This window comes from Belonocnema kinseyi, chromosome 8 (assembly GCF_010883055.1).
Source record: "Belonocnema kinseyi isolate 2016_QV_RU_SX_M_011 chromosome 8, B_treatae_v1, whole genome shotgun sequence".
NCBI classification, from domain to species: domain Eukaryota; kingdom Metazoa; phylum Arthropoda; class Insecta; order Hymenoptera; family Cynipidae; genus Belonocnema; species Belonocnema kinseyi.
Window position 1 is genome coordinate 128,605,573 of NC_046664.1, and position 25,733 is coordinate 128,631,305.

Sequence of the window (25,733 nt, forward strand, 5' to 3'; positions counted from 1 at the left end):
TTGAATTCAAACAATTCTACAGAATTATGCACAATTAAAGAAAAACATGTGCATCATAATCCAGTAGCTGTCCTTCCGTCAATGAAAGACAATTCTTTAAAATCTTTAAGGGAATTGAAAAGATTACACGCGAAGTCTAGGAAATTGAAAGAATTCTGCAAAATCCAAAGGCTTGAACGGATTTACAACAATTAAACGTGAATTCTAAAGATTTTAAGGGAGTTCCAAAAAGTTTTTAAAGGTTTCAACTGAATTCAAAGATTTCTACAGAATTATTCAGAATTCGAAACACGTGTAAATCCTTATTGACGAGTAGTTAACCCGTTGACCAAAGGTGAAGACTTTGGAAATAGTTGAAAAGAATTCCTCGTTTTCAGAGTACTATTTTACAATAGGGAAATGTATGCACGGTGTATGTGTATGCGCTGCGATAAAATAATTAATTGCCATGTAATAAGACAACTTTAACCGGGAGAAATAAAGGAGGAGAAAATTATAGGGCTTTAATACCTCTGGATAGTGAAAATAGCAGAAAGAATACGAAAATTCAGGAGAGATTATTTCAGTATAAAATTATAAAAAGATTAGAACAATAAACTATATCTTGCAGGTCAGAAAATTTCATTCAAATCCGCCGCTCACGGAGTAACACCGCCTAGTCGCGAGAAATGCCATTCAGCAGTTTTCAGCAGTTTTCAGCCGATTAGCACCCTGCAGGTGTGACAAGTGGTCCAAAGAAAGTAGTTCCGCCCCACTTAACGATTCGTGAATGTGATAATCATTCGTTCAAGGGACAAAGCTACCTCGCAGATTACCTCCGACAGTACGAGCGGCAGCTCCCGCGGGTTGATAATTCTAGCCCCTCACACGCGATTTAGTTCTTTTGGTATCTCTTCCTTTTGTACTTTTCGAGAGTGACGTGCACTTCCACTAAAAGGAAAATACGGGAAAGTATTCAGTAGTATAAAATAACGTAAATTAAGTATTCATTCTGCTATTTTACACCAGAGGATAAATTGATAACGTATCAATCAATTAATTATTCACTCACACCATACACCCACGAAAATGCATAAACAAGTTTTTATTAAATAAGCTCAAGTTTAGCAGTGAAATCAGTTTGTTTTCTGAAACAATTTGAGAATTTGCACCCTCAAACCTTGATTCAACGGAAAGTGCTGAAGTGATAGTGACGAAATTCAATCCTATCACCCGTTAATCAAACACGTAAAAATAATAATGTGTCTCGGTTAAACATTTTAACCGTACGTAACAAAAATTGTGGCAGCGGTGGGATCGGATTTCACCGTTGCAAATTTTTGGTTGTGCAGTATTTGATTTTATTTAGTTTCCAAAGAATTATAACAACAGAAATCGACGAATTTCTGTATTTAGATCGTCTCTTTAAGTGCATAGGCCGAATTAGGAAATTCGCAAACTCCTCAAATTAATTTTACAAGTTAAATAAAAAAATTTCTATTATTATAAGCTAAAATTTATTTTGAGAACGAGTTTAAAATTTTTAAAAACACATCTATGCCTAACTTAGGGGATAATGAAAAACGCGTAAGAAAGCGTAAGAATCGCGCTGGAAAACGGGTAAGGCAACGTTTTGAGCGAGGAATTCCTCCAGTCAATACAAGATTTTGTGAATTCTGTGTAATGATCCAATTAAAGCAAGTAGATTAAATGAGAAATCTAATACAGTTATTCAAAAACATGAAATCAAATTAGCTCCTGGGCTTTCAAAACTGGGCTCCGATTTGAATTTGATGAAATGTTTGGAACAGAATTTGTTCCCAAAAGCACACGCTTGGTTAAAGAACTGGGCTCCCAATGTAGGGCCCCGACTTTGACTAGTTTGAGCTATTGGACCGAACTCAAGAAATAATTCTATCAATCACAACAAAAATAAATAAATTGAAACCAAAAAAAAATTGATATGGATAAATAAAGTTTGGGTAGGTCCAATATGCCGCCTACTGGTAGTGGCTATAGTAAAAGAAAACACCGAGCTGGCAAGCAAAGACGCGAAAGAGTAGCAATAGTTCGGTTACGCAATTAACTAAAAAAAGTTGCAGTTCAACCCCTGTTAAGAAATGTGGAAAGTTTAGAACGACCCTCACATGGAAAAGCTTCAAACCAAAGTTTTTTTAAAGAAGAATTCTCTACCCCGGTGTAAAAAAAAAAAACTTTCCTAGAACGATCTCTTGTAAGTACTCTTTTATTGTAAAGGATTCAGTAATCTAGTAAGCTCCTTGAAATGACTCAATGAATTAGCTACAATGTTCGAGAACATTTTAAGAAGTCTTGAATTTTTAACTAGCTACCTGAAAAGAAATCGCAGCGCCAAAATTATAAAAATTTCACGATGCCTCCTTTCTGTCTTGAACACACACACACTTAGAGAAACCGACGAGAATGATACTATATTCTCAATCTTTCCAAAGGGGAAATTTCCATTTAAGTTTAAATCTAGAAATGTCATTAATTTTCATTCCTGAGTGTGAACTGCTGGAAAAGTTCACAAGGCATCCAATAATTGTGCATGATTTAGGCTTTATAACAATAGAGTCTGTGGGTACAGTAGACTTAAATTTAAATAATCAAATAGTCACGTGTAAGTTCATATCTGCTAGGACCCCAATCGAGCATCCAGTGCTCGAAGGAATTTTGAGAAGAATTTCCATTGAAAAACTAGGCATATGAATTTTGAGTAATAGTGGCATTCTTTATGGGACAAGGTAAAGGAAAAATACGAAAATACTAAACACACTTTTTATTTATTTAATTTAACTTTTTAATTATTAGTAGGATTTAGGAGATGTTATAAAACTTATATTGAATTTGACTCTGGTATATTATTCTGACAATATGGACAATGAAGATGGCGTGGATGGTCTTCCTAAGGGGGACCAAATGGGATTGAATAAACTATCACCCGACCCGAATGCATCATCCGTTGCGGGGATGTATAGCTCGCGCTCTGACATACGATTCCAGCCTAGTATCTCTCGACCGGCCTCTAATCAAACCGCGGACCAAAATCCAGGTCAAGACAACGCAGGAATGTTAGTTGCTCAGACTATTGCCAGCACGCTTTCAATTCATCGTTCCCCTGAACGTGATCGTTACCACGAACATTCTTATAACAACCGGTATTATGATATACCGTACTCTCATGAGCGCGCCAGATCTCCAAGCCCCAATTACTCCCGATATAATAGGGGAGGTAACCCTCACGTAACGGGAATATTGCGTAGACCAGGGCTTGGACATCAACGGTACCAATTTGATTCTAGCAACTACGCAAAAAACTATTAATCAAACAATCGGACCAGATACCACTCTTCTCCGCCGCGTTGATCCTCATCAGTAACACCATAATTGAGTTTCCTGCTGTAAAATTATATGTTTCTAATTTGTGCAATGGTGGCGGAAAATGTCTTGTTGACACAGTACTTGGTGCACAGTACTTTTTAGTGCTGGATTTAGCCTCAGGCTACCACCAGATTGAAACTGATTCAAAAGACCAGCTGAAAACGGCCTTTTCAGTGAACAGAAGGCACTTCCAATATAAAAGAATGCCCATAGGTATTAAAAACGCCCCAGCAACCTTCCAACGACTTTTATATCAGGTTCTGTCTGGAATTTAAGGTACTGAATTATTTGTGTACCTTTATGATATTGTTATCTTTTCTCGCAAGTTGGAGGAACATGATAAAATAATAGATCGATTATTCTCTCGTCTTTGTGCAGCAAACCTTGTCCTCAACCGGAAAAATGCGAATTTTTAAGAACCGAAATGGCCTATTAAGGTCACATCATTAGCCAGGAGGGAATAAAACCCGATCCTAAAAAGTCAAAGGCACTGAAAAATTTTCCGGTTCCCCGTAACGTAAAATCAGTCTGGTAGTTCTTGGGAATTTCTGGCTCCTATCCCCGGTTCGTGAAAGACTTTGCTAAGATCGCTAAAGCTCAGGAAGATTCTATGCCGTACTCCAATACTAAAGTACCCTGATTTTGAGAAAACTTTTCGCTTGACCACAGATGCTTCGGAGCTGGCTGTTGGTGCTGTACTAACCCAGCAGAAAGATGGAATAGATCTACCTGTTGCATTCTACTCCAAGGTTTTCAACGGTTATGAGAGTGGCTACAATGAAACAGAACGTGAGTGTCTGGCAGTGGTCGCTGCTCTTGAAAACTTCCGCCCCTATCTCTATGGTAGGAATTTTTTACTGTAACGTGACCATGAACCTTTACGTTGCATCCATTCAACTAAAGCACCATCTGTAAGACTTGCCAAATGGTATCTGCAACTCAAAGAGTACGATTACGACTTTGAGTGCAAACGAGGGAAGATACACCGATGATTGTCTAGAGTATCCTCAAATCCGGTCATTGATAGTGAGGCTCTAACTTTAGTACAAAAAAAAAAAACATCAAGTGAAGGGGAAGCTAACGCCATAGAGCAAAATATATCGTCAGCTTTGACTCAAAAAGATTTCCTTAAGTTACGTATAGCAGTAGGCGCTATAGACGTGAACGAGTTAAGATCCGAAAGGCCAACAAAAGGGCAAGTATTGGCCACACTACGAGGGCGGTATAAGGTATGATCAGTGGTAGTGAAACAGAAGCATTACGATCCTTTTAGTATTAGCGATCTAGAACAATGTTTACGCACCCTCTTAGGTGTACTAAAGAAAGAGATAGTAGATCATTTCCGCATTCCGCGATACATAGATTTCTACGATGAAATTCCACGAAACACCCATACCGATCTGTTAATAGAAAAATTTAAGGAGAGCGAAATTAAATTAGGGTTTGCTATGGTAAGATCGAAGTTCCACCCAGTGAACAAAGACAGGAAATCGTCCACGAGTGCCATAACAGTATGGTTGGTGGCCATAAGGGGGTAACGAAAACGTACCGCCGGGTTAGAGAAAGGAACACATGGCCGATATTGAGAGAGGACGTTCCCGAATTTATCTGAAAATGCCACATCTGTGCGGAAGAAAAGCTCCTACGTGCTAAGACACGAGAACCCATGCTTATCACAGATACGCCTTTGGATACATTCGATAACGTCTCTCTCGATACCGCGGGTATTCTCCCAATAACTCCTGATGGCAATCGACACATACTCATGATGCAAGGTCATCTGAGTAAGTACTTTATTGTGGTTGCCATTCCTAACTTACACTGAACTACAATGGCTTACGCGTTGGTAATTAATTTATTCACAGTGTATGGTACACCTCGATGCATATGGTACACCTCGATCCATAGCTATGATGACTTGGATCGAATTCTTCCCTATGCGATGTTTGCGTACAACACATCTGTACACGAAACCACAAATTTCACGCCGTATGGAATGATATTCGGCTGCGTAGCGCGTACCCCGTCTTCTTTTCCAGACAAAAGAACGCTGGAAACGTAAAGATCTTATTTACAGGAATTTATAACTCGGTAGCATGAAATACTCCAATTAGCTGTTAATAATCTCATAGCTTCTAAGCAAAGGTCTAAGGACCAATATGAGCACAAGGCAAAACCATTAAAAGCAAGTGTAGGCGACTATGTAAGGGTATTAAGATATAGAAGAACGAACAAGTTTGATGCGTATTATGAAGGTATATATAAGGTTGTAGGGCTTACCGAAGGGCATAATGTCATCATAGAAGCAGAGGACTGCCAACGGTTCACTAAGCACGCGGATAACTTAAAATTGACATCCTTATAGCTATACAATCTTTTGCACATTTCAAAGGATAGATTCCTAATCGAAAATAACGGATAGAGCCACGTGTATTCTGACAGATCCTGACTGAGAAATGGTAAGACTTTGGCTAGGACAGGACTCGGAGTTTGGTTTGAAGATAATCACCCCTTAAATACTTCACAACGCGTGATAGATAGACAGATGAATAACTATGTGGAAAAGAAGCCAACTCATGCGGAGTGCTACGGGAACGAAAGGGCACATAAACTGGCTCGAGATGGAGCCCTGTACCAGAGTTAAATTTACGTACTCTACCATATACTTGTCCTTCTTGGTGTTCCTGTATTATCTCAGAAAGAACGTGTGATGTTTCTAAATACCCAATTCACCAAAAGCACGAGCATCTACTTCGAGAAGTTGAATCCATTGCAACATTTAATAGGGATATGGAGAGCCACAATTTTCTTAGAGACGAGTCAGTCGTAGCAGTTCCTCGAAACATATATCACCAAAATCCAAACAACTAGGGAGTACTGCGAGCTAGCGCAAATCTTTCCCTGTAATGAACTACTCGATTGGAATCATCTGCAACGAAAGATCAATATGGCAAGTTATCGGATTACTGTACTAAAGGAGGTAGTCAATGATCTGACACAGCATACGGAAGCCCAATTAACAGTTGGGGTACAGCAACATTTCCAGCGAAGACGGCGCAACGTTCCATAGTTTGGATTTATAGGAAAAATCGCCAGACTTGCAATTGTAGTATTAAACTGCGAAGATGGTGAGGGATATGAAAACGCAATAGAAAATCTGAATAAAGCACAGAATAATATATCCAAACTCGTAAGTGAGCAAACGCATGTAGTTAGATTGGAACTACAGAAATTATATTATATGGCGGAACAGCGAGGTGTCGAATTGGTCCAACTAATAACGCAAATTACTAATATTTCAAGCAATGTCAATTCACTGGAAGGCAAGTTGGCCCGTCAAAACTACACTGCAATATTGGAAATAACATCCAGAATTTTAGCATCCAGCCTAGACGAGTACCAGAAGTTTATTGAGAAACTGATAGCAGTGATACAATCCGCTCGAGAAGGAAGATTGCATCCGGCGTTGATCACCAATAAAAAATTATCCATTATAGCGAGAGAAACCCAGGATCATCACCTGCTGGATTTAGAATTTCCCGTCCCACTTCCACAAGTAAATTTACCTGATCTGGCTCGCATCTCAGTCGTATCGCTGCAAATGCTGAATGAGAAATTGATGATTGCCTTGGATATGCCACTCCTAGAACGAACCAGATATCAACTTTAACAATTGCATCAAATACCCTTCAACCAGCTTGTAGTCGACAACCAAAATGGAACCGGTCGAGCTTATATTCTGCCTCGGACCCGTTATTTAGCGAAGAAAAAAGACACTAACTCCACCTTGAAGAAAATGTTCTCCAAACTTGTGATTTAATTCGTGGAAGGTATATTTGCCATTCTAAACCATCGGTTTATGATGCCACAATAGTTAACAGTTGTCAGATCGAACTTTTAAGACGCGCCTCTATTTCAGTCTTACGCAGCTGCGACATACGTATCTCATTTAATCAGCAACCTTACCGGATTTCCATAGTATCGTCAGGAGGATGGCTATACTTCTTGGTAAACTCAGAGATAGTCTACTTGAGCTGCACCGGGAGTAATACGCAGGAAATGAAGGACGCCTGGACGTCTTTGATATCTCTACTCTGATGCTGAAGCATCGTGAAGCCTTAATACAACAACTAATCACCAGCAGCAATATGCAAATACAACCCTTTCCATTATGGACAAGACAGGAGACGGATACAACCTTACTTGACTTAGAGCACGAATGGAATACCCTCAGTCAAAATCGGATAGATGTACAGAACCACTATCCTTGGGTGTAGACTTTTCCAGTGTTGCAATAAAAAGCAACTGAACAATTCCGTCAAGCAACCTGAACGTGCAATTCGATTTGAAACCCAAAACCGAAATACAAGGAAATCAAGGATTCAACATCGAACTTCAGCTGACTACGACACACCAAGGAAGGAATTCCGCAGTCAGAACTTCGTGATAACCTCAAAACCTATGGAACCAGAAAAAAACGAAGGAAATAGGCGAACCACCTTCCAAGCTATGCAAAACAACACTTAAATCTGCGGCCTTCAGAGAACCATTACAACGCGACGTGCCGGCTCAAAACATCAATGTAGCCTAAGTGAGTTGAGGTGCAGTGAAATTTATACATACACACACACACACACACATTTTATTCATTTAACCACATGTAAGGTTGCCTCATTTTGAAGCGCCGTGTGTTATCTACATCGACGACACTTTAGTTTCTAGTAGATTTATACCATATATAAAAATAATAGAAAGCGTTTTCTTTTCTTATTAGTAATGGGGGACTGTGATCTCTACACTACTTTTAAAAATTGCGTATAAAATCTATCAGGAAGCTATTGCGTAACGCGAAATAGAATAAAAACATACTTAATTATTACCCTAATATTATTGATAAAAATGTAGTAAATATTATTTTACAATAGGGAAATGTATGTGTACGTGTATTTGTTGGAATAAAATATTGCATTGCCATGTAATAAGACAATTTTAACAGGGAGAAATAAGGGAGGAGAAAATTATAAGGCTTTAATATCTCTGGATAGCGATACTAGCAGAAAGAATGCGAAAAATCAAGAGAGACTAATTCAGTATGAAATTATAAACAGATTAGAACAAGAAACTATATCTTGCAGTTCAGAAAATTCCATTTAATCCGCCGCTCGCGGAATAAGACCGTCTAATAGCGATAAATGCAATCCAGCAGTTTTCGGCCGATTAGCACCCTACAGGTGTGACAAGTGGTCTAAAGAAAGTAGTTCCGCCCCAACTAACGCTTCGTGAATGTGATAATCATTCGTTCAAGGGACAAAGCTACCTCGCAGATTACCTCCGATAGTACGAGCGGTAGCTCACGTGGGTTGATAATTCTAGCCCGTTACATGCGATTTAGTTCTTTTGCTATCTTTTCCTTTTTACTTTTCGAGAGTGACGTACACTCCAACTAAAAGGAAAATACGGAAAAGTGTTCAGTAGTATAAAATAACGTAAAATAAGTATTCATTCAGCTATTTTAAACCAGATGATAAATTTGTAACGTATCAATCAATTAATTATTCACTCACACGCATACACCCACGCAAATATATAAACAAGTTTTTATTAAATTAAGTTTAGCAGTGAAATCATTTTTTTTAATTATTTGAAAATTTGCACCCTCAAACCTTGATTCAACGGAAAAAGCTGAAGTGATAGTGCCGAAATTTAATCCTATAACCCGTGAATCAAACATGTAAAAATAAGACTTCCGTTTCCGGTATGAAAGTGTAAAGTAGTGGGAATTATTCATGCTTAGTTTTTCTGATATTGTGGTGAAATTTGAGGTGAGTGTATTGTGGAAGTATGTAGAAGGGTGTGGATGTGAGAGATTAATTAAGGGATCGTGAGATTGAAAAGGGGAGATAGATATTTTGGAGGATTGAGACAGATTAGTGTGGAAGTTTGTTTGGAGATTTGTGACAGGGTGGGAGGACTGTGTTGACGGATTGGTAGTAGCAGGGTTGGGTAGCGACAAAGAAAGGCGACACAGGTACCAGACAGCGACGGTAGATAGAGGCAGGGAAGTATAGAAGGCGGGAATGTTTGAATTTGATTCATGGGTAGCGGAGCGAGTATCTCCGCGGAAAAAATAGATTTATAGCAGGAAGGGAAAGCAGTAAAGAGAAGGAAGATATCGGCGTGAGCGTAAAATATCAGAAAATGTTTATATCGCCGCTGGAAAAGCAGAGTTTGGTAGGGAAGAGCAATAATAGTAAGGGTGCTGACGGTAGCGGAGATGAAAGTGAAGTTTCGATGAAAGACGAAAGACTAAAGGAAATTCGAGAAGTGATGAGAGGTAATGGAAATTTATGAAGAAAGCAGGATAAAAGGGGAGAGGAATTAAAGAAGGAAATCAGGCGGGAAATAGCTGAAGTTCATAAAGAAATAAAAAATTGGGAAGAAATCAGGGAAAAGTTAGAAAAGAGGATGCAGTCATTGGAGCAATAACTAGAAAAGCAGGAAGAAGGTAATAATAAAAAGGTAGAGATGCGAAGAGGAAATTTAACGGTACTGGTGAAACTAAAGAAATGGGAACATAAGAGGGAGGTGATGACGAAGAAGAGGTTATTATATGGTAGTCCAGAGAGAATAGAGGATGACTTGACATCGGTAGAAAGGAAGATGCAGTATAAATTAAGGGAAATGGCGGAAGCGGAAAGAAAGAAGGGAAAGAGAACATGGGTTAAGTATGGGAGAATTCAGATAGATGGAGTATGGTGGGATGGGGATAAAGAAAGGGAACAGATAGTAAGAAATGAGGTGCAGGGAAACTAGAAGAGGAAGGAACGGGAGATAGGAAAATATGAAATAGTAAGGACGCAAAGAAGATGAGAAACGAAAGTAGGGAAGAATGGAAGAAATGCTACTGGAATATAGCAGGATTGGAGAGAAAGGATAGAGAGTTTATGAGAAATTTTACACAATGGGATGTAGTCATAATGATGGAGACGTGGCTAGATGAAAAGGGATGGGAAACAGTAAGAGGAAGATTACTAAGAGGTTACAAATGGCAAATGCAAAATGCAAAGAGGAAGAATAGAAAGGACAGAACAATGGGAGAAATGGTGATAGGAATAAGGAAGGAATATATAACAGGGAAAGATAAGAAAGAGAGTAAAGAGCAAAAAGAGCAAAAAGAAGGAATAATTGTAGAAGAGGTAAAGATAGGAGAAGAATGGTGATATGCAGGAGAAAGCAGTGGGGATGAAAGAAATGATTGGAGAAAATAAAGCAGAGAGTAGGCTGATAATAGGCGGGGATTTCAATGCGAGAACAGGTGACAGAGGAGGAAGGGAATGGGGAGAAAAGAGGAGGAAAAAAGTTGTTAAAGAGCTTGGAGGAGTTGGGATAGTATATCTTAAACGGAAACATAGAAGGGGATGAAAAAGGAGAATATACACGCTCAGGAAGTGACAGGGGAACGGTAATTGATTAGATGATAGTGGAAGATGAGGTAAGAGAGAAGGAGCAAATGTAAAAAGTGTAGGAAAAGGGGATTGGTCAAGGCAAGGAAAAGAGCAGTTTAGAGAAAAAATAAGAAATATCAAAATGGAAGAGGGAAATGTGGACGAGGAGATGGGAAAAATGATAGGAGAAATAAAAATAGGATTAGAGTGCACAAACAAAAATGAAGTTAGTAAAGGGGGAAATAGAAGTGGGTGGGATGAGGACTGCAAAGAGAAAGAAAAGGGGGTCAGACAGGAATTAAGAAAGTGGAGAAAAGAAAAAAGTAATGGGGAAGAATATCGGAAAAAAAGAAAGAGTACACTGAGTTGTGTGATCAAAAGAAAGAGGAATAGAATAAAAGGTTTGAGGAAGAGGCGGAGAAGGCTAGGACGGAAGAAGAGGTATGGAAGGTAGTAAATAGAGAAAGAAAAATAAGAAAAAGAGTAAACCAAGATATTGAAATGATAGAATGGAAAAAACTTGTTATGGATTTTCTAGGAGGAGTAAAGAGAAACTTTAGGAAGGGATGAAAATATGGTAGAGTTAGAGATGAGGAAAAAGACATTTCAAGAGAGGAAATAGTTAAGGTTTTAGGAATAATGAAGGATGGAAAAGCACCTGGTATAGATGAGATTCCAAATGAAGTATGGAAAGATGGAGGGGAGGAACTAGAGGAATGGGCGTGGATAATGTGTAATAGAGTATGGAGAGGAGAGGGGTAGCCAGAGTTGTGGAAAGAAGTAGTAGTTATACCAACAGTAAAGAAAGGCAAGGGAGAGGAGGTTAAAAATTATAGGGGGTAACGTTAATGCCAACACTGTATAAAGTTAGAAAAGGAATGGGGGTAATGGACAACATATATGTTCTGAACTATTTAGTAAATAAGAGAATTGAAAGGGAAAAAGGGGCAATGATAGCAATGTTCGTGGACTTAAGGCGGCGTATGACTCAATCAAAGAGACAAAAGCCCACTTTTATTTAGTTTATTAATATCAGACTTGGAAGAAGAAATGAGGAGAAAGGGTTTGGGAGGACTTAGGATAGGGAAGGAAAATATATGTACACTGGCATACCCAGACGACATAGTGTTGATGGCAGAGGATGAAGAAGGGATGGCGGAATTAATTACAGGATTAGAGAAATACTTAAATGGGAAAAAGCTAAATGTCAATGTAGAAAATACAAAGATAATGAGGTTTAGAAAATGAGGGGGAAGAAGGAAAGAATGGACAGGGAGATGTAAAGGAATAAAGTTAGAAGAAGTCAAAGAGTATAAATATTTGGGATATATCTTTCAAACGAATGGACATCATACAGCTCATATAAGAGAAAGGATAAAAAAAGCAGCAGGGGTAATGAAACAGATATGGGGAATAGGAAAAAGAAGGTTAACAACAACTGAAGAAGGAGAATGTGGTTATTTGATATGCTTGTATGGCTAGTATTAGGTTATGGAGCAGAGATATGAGGATGGAAAAAAGGAAAGATATTGAGAGTTTACAAGAAAGGTATAGTGAGAGAAGAAGCGCAAAAGCATAAGTATTGGAGTGGGAAAGAGGGCATGGAAATTTGAGACAAAGCTGAGGGAGGGAAAGGGAGGGGAGTTGGCGAGAAAGTGTTTGATGGAGGTAGAAGAGAGGAGAGGGAGGAAGATCGAATTAACTAGATGGGAAGAAGAAATGAGGGAGTTCTTTGATGATAGAGAAATAGAAGACGGAACTGGAGTAAACTATGAAGAATGGGAATGAACTGGGAAAAAGAAGAAAACAGAAAGTGTAGAATATGTGAATGGAAGGAGAAAAGATGGGAGCATGAATGGGAAGGATATAGGGGAGGAATGTAAGAAAAAGGAAGCTGGCAAGAAAATGTGGTTAAGATTCTAGGGAAAGAAGGATTAGGAGAAGAATGGATGAAGGAGTTGGAGGGTGCTAGAGGAGCGAATAAAAGAGAATGAAAGAATGCACGTGAAAAAAGGTAAATGGAGGTATAAAAAAGTGAAAGAAAAAGGAAACGGAAGTCGCTTAGATTAGAAGCGTAAAAATTGAAAGTAAAGGTAAGATAAAAGTTAAGTAGACTAACATGCGTTTGCATTCTCATGCGCGCCCTCTCTCTCTCTCTCTCCCTTGCACTCTCGCTTTCGTGCGCTCGCTCACTCGTTTGCTAAGAAGTCCTAAATGTTGCTATCGCAGTAACTAGAAATAAGAAACTAGATATAAGACTTTATGTAAACAGTTGTAAATAATTGTATATATAGAAAGGATAAGATTGTAACAAAGAATATAGATATAAACGGCAAGATTGTAAGGAATGGAAGTCATGTAAACCCTTAGGGGGCACATTATGAATAAGGAAGAACATGTAAAAATAATCATGTGTCTCGGTTAACCATTTTAATCGTACGTAACCATTTTTTGTAATATTCTCTAAAAATTAATTTTTCTAAGTGTAAATTATTTCTAACTCTTAATCCATTCAATTTAAAAATTTTTTTTTTTAAGTTTTAAATCATCTGATTAAAATTTGAATGAGTCCAATTTTTTCTACATTTTTTTTCTTGAAAGACGTAAAGATGTTTCCTTAAAATACTGAAGATTTCAATTTTAAAAATTTCCAAATCTTTTGAAATAATCTTTCCAAATATATTTATATATTTTAATAATATATTTATATTTTTTCAAATATATTTTTTTAATCTTTAGAAATATTTTCCAAGGATTAATTTCTAGAAATAAAAAATCAGTTTATTATTTTCACAGCCTTCCATTTTTAAGTGCTTTAAAATGATTTTTAAAACTTTTATACCATATGATTATGTTTTAAAATGAGTTTAATTTTTCTTACATTTTTTCAAAATTCGAAAAGTTTCAAGATCTTTACTTAAAATATTTGAGATTTTTCTTCAAACATGTTTTTAATCTTTTAAAATATTTTCCAAGAATTAATTTTTCCAAATATGAAATTATTAAACGATTTCCAAACCATTTAATTTTAAAATTATTATACATTATTTTGAAAAATTTTAAACCTTCTGATTATATTTTAAAATAAGTTTAATTTTTCCTATATATTTTTTTTCAATTTTAAAATTTTTTCAAGAAGTTTCTTTAAAATATTTCACATTTGTTATTTCAAAAATTTTTAAACTTTTAAAATATTTCCTAAGAATTAATTTTTCTACATTTTAAATTTTTATTCCGTTCATTTTGACATTATTTGCAAACCTTGTTGAAACATTGAAACCAGCAGATTATCTTTCAAAATGAGCAAGGCTTTTCATAATTTCCTGTTTTAATTTTAAAAACTTTGAACAATTTTCCTTGAAATATTTCAGATTTGAGATTGAAAATTTTTTTAATCTTTTAAAATATTCTCTGAGAATTAATTTGTTCAAATATATGATTTTTAAAAATTTCAATCCATTAAATTTTGAAATTATTCTCAAATTATTTAAACACTTTTATACCATCTGATTATCTTGTAAATTGAATCATATTTTTCTTCCTTTAATTTTTAGAAGCTTTAAAAAGTGTCCTTAAAATATTTCAGATTTATTTTTGGCAAATTTTGAAATTATTTTTAATAGTCTCTACAAATATATTTTTCCATACATAAATTATTTTCCATTTTTCATCCACTCAATTTTTCATTTATTGCAAATTCCTTTTAAAAGTTTTAAAACATCCGATACCATTGAAAATCAGTCAAATTTTTCCTACGTTCTTTTTTAAATTTGAAAAACTTAAATCAGTGTCCTTAAAATAATTTAGATTATTCTTTTACGAATTTTGAAATCTTTTAAAACATTTTGTAAAAAATTACTTGCGCAAATATAACTTATTTCAAATTATAAACTCATTAATAAATTTAAAAACATACCATTTTTAAATTGTTCTAAAATTCTTTCTGTAAAACTCTTAAACCATCTAATTATATTTGAAACGATTTCAATTTTTCATACATTTATTTATAATTCTGAAAAATTCTAAAGAATTTCCTTTGGATTCATAAATTTTGTAAACACAGGCGAAAGCACTTCGCGTATGTAGCGGTAAGGTTGCAGAGTCGATTCTCGCTGCCTACATTTTGTACCATTTTTTAATAAATTTTATTCATTAAAATTAATATTTTTATACTTAAACAAGTTTTTTAAATGTTTATATTCGTGAAGTTTTAAATTCAATAACCTTAGAAACTGTCAGGAATTTTATTATTAAGGACTTTTCTAATTTAAGAATTTTAAATTATCTGTAATATATTAAATTTCAAATGATATGAATTTAAGAAACATTTTGTATGAAAATTAAAAAAGAAAAAGATTAAACAACCACCGCATGGTCCTACCGTCAGAAAGCGTCATCTGAAAATGACACCATCTCTAAGCCTATACGCGATAAATCACGCCTATGGCCATGTCTCACAACCGTGAACTGGGTGGCATATAAATATTTACTTTTTCGAAAATTGCTGTGTGTTGCTATTTGAGTCGACGCATTTTTTAAATGATTTAAAAAGTTTGAAAATATTTCAAACATTTTTGAAATTTTTTTTAATAAAAAAAATAAAACTTTCCACGAAATCTTAAGCCAAAAATTTAAAAATTTTTAAAAACATTTTCAAATTCTGAAAAATAATCCAAAATTTTATTTTAAAATCTTCAAAAATCTAAATTTTCTTTTATCTTTTAAAAATCTTCTCAATATTAAAATGATTTTCAAAGTTTTAAAATTATGTTTTAAATGAATTCTAATTTTTCCTATTTTTTTTTAATTGTGCAAAACTATAAAAAATACCTTAAAATTTTTCAGAATCCATTTTGACAATTTTTTAAAATGTTTAAAAAAGTTGTAGAATATTCGCTCAAAAATAAGTTTTGATCATTTTAATTATTTTCATCGTTTTCTTTAACAATCTTGAAATCAATTTAAATATTCTCTTCAAATTTTATTTAAAGATATTAAAAAATGGTAATTTTCTTAAGAAACTTAAATAAACTTTTTTATCATCTTTAAATCTTTCAAAATCCTTAAGAAGTTTTTCTTTCAAAATCTTAAAAAATCTATATTTCGTTCAACAATTGTTGGCATCTCAGAAAATAACAAACTGAAAACATCCACTAAACTCATATTCATACAGTATGCAATCAGTCTGGTTTTCGAACAAATTTATAATCTATTTGACAATTTTAAAAGGTTTTAAAGTTTAAAAGATTTCCTAATATATATCAAATATTTATAAAAACGACGAATTTTCAAGAAATAGTTCAATATTTTATGAAAACAATATGCCCGCTGCGCGGGTACATTCTCACTGTGCGCTGCCCGCGCGGTGCTACGCGCCGAATTTGAGCGAGCCTAGTGCACGCGGATATGCTCTCTCGCTTCGCGCTCTTTTCATACGTTTAATGCGTATACTCTAACTACATTTTTTCAAATATCATAAATATTATAACTTAAATCGAAAACTGTGATTTAAACTTCTGAGGAATTACAGTCATAAATTTTAACTGAAACTTTTTTCTATTTGTTTTTAAAGAAGGTTCTCAAAGCATCTACGGCTTTGACGATTACATTCTCATTACGAGACTCACGCTCGATAATTTGTGTAAAATTGAAAAACTTCATGAAAATAACTTGTAAATCTTGTTCAAATCTACTCAAAACAATGCGTTAAAATTACGGATCTCGCAAAAACAAAAATTGCATGTTTGAAAATGATCCACCTTTTTGAACTTTTGTCTAATTCATAAATTTCATAAGAGTAGGTTCAAAATACTTATATTTTATATCTAGTAGAAATTTGGATTGATATTGCTTAACCTAAAAAATTGGTTTTGTCCTTTTTTTGAAAGTTTTCAAAATGTTGAAAAGCATATAACTTTTTTAAATTTCTAACTCATAAATGAATTTTGTAATTTTGAAAAAGCTCTAACTTTTTGAGTTTTGATCTAATCGAATAATTTATCTACAAATTTAAGAAACTTAAACAAAAATGTCTAAAATTGAAATTTTTTTTCATATTTTGAAAATGCTCTAAATTTTTTAATTTTTATTGAAAATATTTTCTTAACGAACTTCGCCTTCATTTTGAGAACCTTAAGAAGTGTGTCAAGGGCTGATTTGATTGGACAAATCCTTCAAAAGTTAGCGTGGCTACAACATTCAGATAACCATACATACAGATATACATACAGACACCCACAACATTTAATGATTTTCGGACTCTGTGAATGACCAAACGTAAAGATCCGTTAAAAACCAGAGATCTAAATTTTGACGATTACAGTACACTTTCATGAATGAGAATGTAAAAAGAATTCTCAACTAAGAAGATTAACCTTATACCAATAAAAAAAGAAATAGAATAGTTAAAATTTTAACCAAAAATTTTTCTTGTTCAATACTTCAATTTTCAATCCAAAATTTTAAATAAAAAAATTAATTTTTAACCAAATATTTGAATTTTCAATACAAAAAAGGAACTTTCATACAAGCTTTATTTTCTACCAAAAAACTGGGAATTTATAAATATGTATTTCAATTTTAAACAAATAAAAAAACACTCATTTAACTTACGTTATGTCCCATTTGTTTTCTAAATTAACATTCATACCTTTTTTAACACAAATGTTATAATCAGCCTTTCGACCGAACTGTACTTCAATACATTCAATTTTCAACCAAAAAACAACGGATTTAGAAAAAATGTAATTTTCAACCAAAAAGAAGAATTTTTAAAACATAAAATTAATTTTCTACTCAGGGACAACAAACTTGAAAACCAAAATCTTAACATTGTCAAACAAAAAGATGAATTTGTTACTGAAAAAGATAAATTTAGAAGCATAAATAAAATAATTAAATTTTCAATTCAAAATCAACAAATTCCCCCCATATTATTAATCTATGAAACTGATACAATTTTATCAATCCTTAATAAGATCTGGCAATTCCGATCATCTTTAGCGAAAGACTTCAGGAAAAATAAAGCTGCTAGTCATTATAAAAAATTTATTTGTCGCGACCTTTCTTGGGCATTCCAAACCCCATGGAAACTCTGATCATCGCAAACAGCTCCCCATCCAATGTTATATGCGTCTGAGAAACTCTCTTTATCAACTTTGAATTTACGAATTTTATTAAAAGCCGATAAAATTGCCTGGTCCTACCAAAACCGATGCTTTAAGGCCAAACCAGTAAATTTTACAAATCTGTTTTGGCTCGAGTTCTGATATTGTAAATTTACTATGAATCCAAGATTAATCAATGTCTTTTTTACAAATTCAGTTTTAAAATTACATTCTGTCTTTGATCAGCCAAAAATAAGAAAATCATCTGAATAAGTCGTTATATGAATCTCTTTCTCCCTAAAAAACTTTAACACCGGTTTTATTATTTTACTGTAAATATAAGGACACGCGCTCAAACAAAAAGGTAGAACCGTGAACTAAAATAAAATACCGTTGTACATTAACTTGAGATATTTTCTATGTTCGGGGCTAACTAGTATCATAAAATACGCATCTTTTAAATTAATGCTACACATGAAATCTCTATCTTCCAGAATGTTTATTGCTGTCCGAATATCTTTCATCTTAAAGTGTTGTGAAAGTTCAAACCTATTATAATCTTTTAAGTTTAATATAAATCGGTAACTACCATTTGGCTTAGGCGCTAAAAAATATCGCGATATGAATTGATCTTCCGAACTCTTAGATAATTTGACTGTTCCCATTTGTTGTAACCTATTAACATACTTTTCTAAATGAATCAGTTCGCTTTTCGAGAAATTACATAAAGTAGGAATTTTTAATTGACAAACGTTCTCTTTCAAAGGTATTTTATACCCCTGAATTTAATTTAAAATCACACTACCGCTAGTAATAGAGTGCCACTTTGTTAGAAATAATTTCAGTCTTTCTGTTGAATTTCACTCAGTTATTGTTTCTTCTGCCTCATGGGTTCTGATTGGATATATTCCCTTGGCTTCGGGAAACCTCGAAAGCCTCTCGGATTGAGGTTTCTTGAGGTGTAATATCTTCCTCCGTGGTTTTTCTGGTACATCCCTCGCTTTATCGATGAACCTCTCCAGTTTGACGAGCCTTTCTAATTTAAGGGAGTATTGGGTTTACCTCTGTTTGATGCAGGCTAAATCCTTGTTTATTCTTTCAACTACTTCGACACTATTCACCGACTCTTTTATATTATTTCCAAATAAAAATTCTGTAGGTTGAACTTTATCCAAAACGGCTTTGATATTTTTTAACAAAGACAGGAGTAATACATACTTTTCTAGCTATTATCCAAGAATGAAGATCGACTCAATGTTGAATAACTCCATCATTTTTCAGCCGATTTCGACAAATCAGCCAGATTCTGAAACGTCAGTCTATGCCATTTTAGACATGGATCGAGTTACGCCAAAAAAGCGGGATGAAATTGTAGCGCTGTACATTGAAAACAATCGTTCAACTGTGAAAACTGTGATTGGGGTAATTTGGACTGGCCCCCTCGTTCGCCGTATTTGACGGCACGGGAATTTTTTCTGTGGGGCTACATGAAGAGTAAGGAGTATGTCAGCAAACCGAAGACTATTGAAGAACTAAAAGCTAATATTACAGCGGAAATTACTGCTATTACGCCCCAAATGTTGTCAAATACAATGCAAAATGCTAAAGAAAGGGCCGCTTTTTGTGTGTCTAAAGGAGGCGGTCATTTGATCGATATTGTATTCTGAGTGAATTTTCAATAAAGGGCATTGTATACCTTAAATAAACCTTGTTAATTTTTCAAAATCGGCTGAAAAATGGCGGACTTATTCAACATTGAAATAGGTCCTGTCTAGATGGTTCACCCTGTAATATAATATTTATTCATGTAAATGAGTATATTAAGAAAAATTATGTGTCTAAATTCTATTTTTTGTTTTCTATTAAACTGTTTTCATTTATTTTGAAGATAAAACTCTCAGCACATGTCTACGCTTAAACGGTAGCTCGGCTGGGTCTCTTGTTTAATTACAAATTCAAAACAACCACGCAGATATATACCAAATTACACATGGTATTCAAATTTATTTGCTGGGCACATGTCTCCGCTTTAACGTGAGCTCAGCCGGCTGCAGAACAACAAAAAGTAATGTGATATTCCATAAAACCGCTTCTTGCGCATCAATTTTAGTCATAGTTTGCTATACAGAGTTTCGGTTAGACTGGTTAATTAGATAGAATATTATTTTGGAGACCTGATACCAGTAGTTTTTTTATCTTTGTACGACAGAGGTCTCTGCATTGTACGGTAATAAAAATTGATTATGATATAGTAGTTCTGCTTATCAACAGTACAATGCAGAGGCCTCTGTCGTACCAAGATAAAAAAAACTACTGGTATCAGGCCTCTAAAATGTTATTCTATCTAATTAACCAGTCTAGCCGAAACTCTGTTTCTGTAACTCTGTTTCAAACTTGAATTTAATAACTGACCTTAAAATAATCACATATATGAAAAATAATTTCGATCGAAATTAAGCAAATACAAGTTCTAAAATTTTCACTGTTGGTGCTGCGGTGGCGCAATTGGTAGCGCCCCTCACATGTAATGAGGAGGTTGTTGGTTCAAACTCAGCCCGCAGTGAATTTTTTAGAACTTATTTTTCTCGCGTTTTCAATTAATTTCGCGTAATAAAAATTGATTATGATATAGTAGTTCTTCTACTTATCAACCGTACAATACAGCGACCTCTGTTATACAAAGATAAAAAACTACTGGTATCAGGCCTCTAAAATAATATTCTAAGTAATTATGATTGCCGGAATGCCTTAAATCATCAGCATCTGTAGCTTTCTGTGGTTCGCTTTGCATTTTCCTTATCTTTGTGTGTAATATTTCCATTTGTTCTTGAGGTTCTTGAAGCTCTTCATTAGGGTTTTTGCGCTTGTGCGAATTTTTTCACTTATTTTAAACTTTTGTTGTTTATCACCCACTACGTACACTATGACCCGTTATCACGAAGTACCGTCATCGGCGCAAAACACACAATGGCTCACCGAACATGCACGACAAGGGATATAGGTTTCATTTTTACTTGCGAGATAATCTTAAAAGTGGCGTCATTTGGTGTCGGAGGACCGTACTATATATAGTTAATCTCTAAAGAACAAGGAACGATGGATAATCGAGAAAAAATCCCATTGAATGAATAGGCTGCTGTAGCTCACATTAAAATCATAAGTTATCCATTGAAATATTTATCACGTAGTCACTTAGTGTAACAAGGCGTTTAATGAAATGTATATATATTTGATGAAGCACTAGCGGATCATGTAATAACCCTTCCTTACACTATAATTCTAGAATTTTTAGCTGTCTCATTGGGTGCATAAGCACCATTCGAACTCTTACTTTCATTATCGGTCTAACTACTGAAGTCATTTCATGAAAAGACTAACGTGCCACTGATCGCCTGGTATAAGAAAGTTCAATAAATGTAATATTAAGTAATCATCATTTTATGCTAGGTTTTGACGGTATTTATGACATTAATTTTGTTTAAAAACAAATGTACATTTTTAGGAATCAAGCATAATTTAAAATTCAGTGAATATCATAACAATTCGTTTATTTACATTATGAAAAATCTGCTCGTTGCGTGCATATTGATTATTTTCACTCAGGTTGTTTAAATGAAACATTAGCAAAAACAAGTCTTTTATATTTTAGCTACCTTACAATAACTACACTGTTAGAAAAATCTGTACGAGTTTCAATATACATGCGTGTGAAGCAAATATGCACTGCCGCTACTGAAATGTAAGATACATTGGAGTAGTGAATTTAATATACATATGTATTAAATTTAATATACAGGTCAGTATAGCAATGTGCGTGAAAACTCAACGTGCTTTAATTTCTTTAAATCTTGTCAATTATTCTCAATTAAATTAACAATCTAGAATTCGTTGACTGAGTTGTTATTTATTATGAAAGTGCAATGTACGGGTAAAACTTTTTCCTAATTTCGCTCTGAATGGTCAAAATTTAAGATGAAGACAATTAGTTGTAGGTTAGGTCTGTTATTTATTTGCTTAGTTCAACCTTTCGACTTGAAATCCAATTTTATTTCTGATTAACAGGAATAAGGTATCATGTTGTGTTATGGATAAAACAAGAACTCGTACAAGTCTTCTTTTAGCCTTTTTCTGCATATCACGTCTTTTTGTCGAAAAAAATTGTTAAGAATTTTCAAATGCTGAAATTCATGCAAAAACTCAACCTATAACGATGGCTCCTATCTAAAAGGTAGCTAACCACAAAATCAAACAGTAGAACAATCGATCGAAAATTAGCGCTTTAAGGTTATCGCTCGCGAATCGAGCAAGAAGGTCCCCGAATTTGGCCAAAATAGTAAGGTGCTCTTTCGCGCGATCGGAGCAAGAGGGAGCTGGTTCGTGCTTCAAAGCTTGAAGGTCCGAGCTTGCGCTAGTAGAAAAAAAATAATGGCTAAGTAATCAATCAAAGCGGCATCAATCTCTCTATGCACCTAACGATTTGCGGCTGAACCATTAAGCTTTCCAAAAGACAGATGATAAGTCTGTGGGAGGTCGAATCGAAAACTTTCCGATAATCAAACCAGGCCATCGATAAGTCAGGCTGGTAGAATGCTGCATCTTTGCAGACACATCTATCGATGAGCAGGTTCTCCCGACATCCCGCTACGTCTTTCTTTTAGCCTCATTGTTCTTACATTTCTTGCCACACAGCTTCAATTGCCCGAACAATCCTATCATTTAGGATAGCTGTGAATATCTTATGCAGTGTATTCAAACAAGGTATTAGCCTGTAATTCTTCGGGTCAGCTAAGTTGCCTATTTTTGGCAGGAGTATTGTGCGCCCTTCCACTAACCACTCCGGAAACGGCTCTTCCGACTTCAAATATGAAGTGAAAATACGGGCCAAATGCTGATGAGTTGAAGAAAACTTTTTCCACCAGAAGGTTTCGATACAATCTGGTCCCGGTGCGGAATAGTTCTTCATCCCTCTTAATACTTTTTTCACCTCCTCGGTAGTGATGGATGGGCATTCTTAATCAGGTGTTATGAGGGCATCACACAGCTCCTTAAAGCTATTTATATTTTCTGAGTTTTCGTCCAGTCTCTGCTGCACTTCATAGACTTTTCTCCAAAATACTTCTACCTGCTCTGGTTTGGGCGGGTGGTCGACAGTAACTGGAGGGTCTTGGAAAAGTCGAGATGGGTCAGAGAGAAACTGTTGATTTTCTCTGACCCACCTCTCCCTTCGCTCTAGACTTCTCTTCGCGTTAGATAGTACACGTATTCTCTCAACAATATGCTGCCTGATGGTCAGCAGCTTTGACTTGTTAAGTGTGTGATAACGGGTTCGGAGTTCGCGCGTGAACTTTCAAACATTGGCGGTGAAATTCCTGCCAGATGTGATGTAGTCAATCACACACTGAATGCGGGACCCATACTGTCTTGCTCAGCCTATCTTTATGGCAAGTTGACGCATTCGTCTTTTGGTCTTATGATCAACCGTCGGTTTTGTTTTACGGTTCGCATTGGCCAAAGCTCTCGCTGCATATATATATGGCAGCCGTGCCATATAACCCCGTTCAGGGGCCACACTCGCAATGCAGCACTCTAGCAAGTCGTAATTTAGTCGCTCCGTCCACCTAAAGGTCCCGAGATTCCGCCGATCCATCGCATTGAATCCACCTTCATTGGCTCACCTAGCTCTAGAGTGGTCGGCATTGTTGGCCAACCCATTGTCGGGAGCCCTGCGCGTTCTGTTGTTTTGAACCGCACTTACTACAACTATGTTTGGTGTTCTCATTTTTGTTCCCACGAGAAGCTAGGGAAAGGGGTTCGTCCATCCATGTAGAGCTCTGCATGCAAGGATGAGGCTGCGTACTCTGAGAGATCGCCGATATCACGGAGTCACCGTTCTAGACACTTCACCAAAGTGCCATTCAGCTTTCGGCACGGTTTTTACACCTCCGCTTGGGGTTAATTCCTTCGGGACCACCCCTGGACAATTGTCCGCGACTGCCTTATTATTTTTGTAACCATATGCAGAAGAAACCCTTAGTACAGGGACCCTCTATCCACAGCCCGAGGACGCATTCGGTGGCTTTGTCATAGGCATTATTTGAAATTATATTCATTGGATTGTATACCAGTGGTACGTTATTCGGTTCAAGAAATAGCTAGGACACGGTGTTTATATACGGAAAAAAGTTTGCCTGATACGTAGCTAAAAAAAACTGCAGGGATCTCTTCATAATCACTCTAGATGCTAGAAAATCACCCTCCTAAAACCTGATCTGATCCTTTTTTTTTAAGATATCCGTAAAAGAATATTGATATTTTAACAAACAAAAAAGTATTCAGTAATCCCAGGCGTAATAATGTATGTATGGGTAAGAATATATTACACACCATTTACAACATCCAGATATATATATACAGAGAGAGAGAGAGAGAGACACATATATAGATCGAAAGTACAAGGTCACTCATGTATTTTACATGGACGATGTTAAGATATATGCTAAAACATAGAGCAACTACATCTAGCTCTAGGGATTGTTGAACCATATACTAAGGAAATTGTAATGGAATTTGGGTTAGACAAATGCGCCAAGGTTTATTTGAAGCGAGGAAAACTTAATGACCTTCCTGAAGATCCTGACCTCTTTGATAGAAGCGCTATACGACACCTTTGCGCTGGAGAGACTTATACATACCTGGCCGTGCCACAGAGCCGCATTCAGGATGTGACATCTATAAAGGATACTCTCCGAAGCAGATACAAACGTCTCATCCGACAGATTTGGTCTTCCGAACTGTCGGCGAGGAACAAAGTATCTGAAACGAACATGCTTGCCGTCCCGGTACTACTCTATTCATTTGGAGTAGTTCCATGGACGAAGAACGAGCTCAGATCACTTGATATCGGGACAAGAAAGGTTATGCACATGAACAAAAGCATGCATCTCAAGTCTTCCGTTCCGCGACTGTACATCTCACGCCGTCAATGGGGTCGTAGAATATTGAGTCTTGAATGTCTTCACAACAGGATTATTCTGGGAACAGCACATAGACTTGCAAATGGCAGAGACCCTCTTCTAAAAATGGTCAGGAATCATACCATCTAGTTGTCCAACTCACACGGGAACGACCTACGTTCAAAGGCACAATGCGGCACTAACAGTGCTTTATTACCATCTCTGTCACTCTTACGGTATTAACCTTAATATCGCTCTTCTAAATGCTCCTAGGGAAATTGAGTCAATTGTCGAGAATGGAAGTGCCGCATATACTGGAACTTTATATTCTCGAACATTGTTTCTGTTGCTCACTCGAGGCCTGACATGGTTCTTCTTAACTTCGAGAAGCGAACCATGTTCGTTATCTAATTTTCGGCACCAGCTGACAAAAACATCATAACCAAGGAGAATGAAAAGAAAGAGAGGTATCGAGACCTTATAAGGGAGTTGCAACGATTGTACCCGGAATATTCTGTTAAACTAATCGTCCTTATCATCGGCGCTCTTGGAGGTGCCAAGCTTTAACTTGCTAATAGCCTAAAAAGCACCCCTGCATGTCAACAATATGCTAAAACACTTGCGGGAAAAATGCAGAAGGCGGTAGTCCTTCGGTCGCTCCGTGTTCTTAGGGTGAACGAGGCTTTTGCTGGATCATCGTATTGATTCCTTTACAGACTGTAACCACCTATCTCACGGTCGTGAGACGTGGTTGTAGCTGAAATTTTAGCGCGATTTCGCTGGGAGCGGGTGCAATTTTCCAGATTAGCACCCGCTCCCGGCGAAATTCTGCGGTTGTCCTTATGACA

At 35.9% G+C, this 25,733-nt stretch overlaps 1 protein-coding gene and 1 non-coding gene across 4 annotated transcripts in view; one reads left to right on the forward strand and one right to left on the reverse strand.

Annotated features, from left to right (window-relative positions):
• Positions 1-25,733, reverse strand: part of LOC117177943 (inositol polyphosphate 5-phosphatase OCRL) — a 404,171-nt gene that overhangs the window by 238,782 nt on the left and 139,656 nt on the right. The gene's annotated exons all lie outside the window — the stretch shown is intronic.
• On the forward strand, positions 20,423-20,495 carry Trnat-ugu. Its single transcript has one exon. It is a non-coding gene; the product is annotated as a tRNA-Thr (tRNA).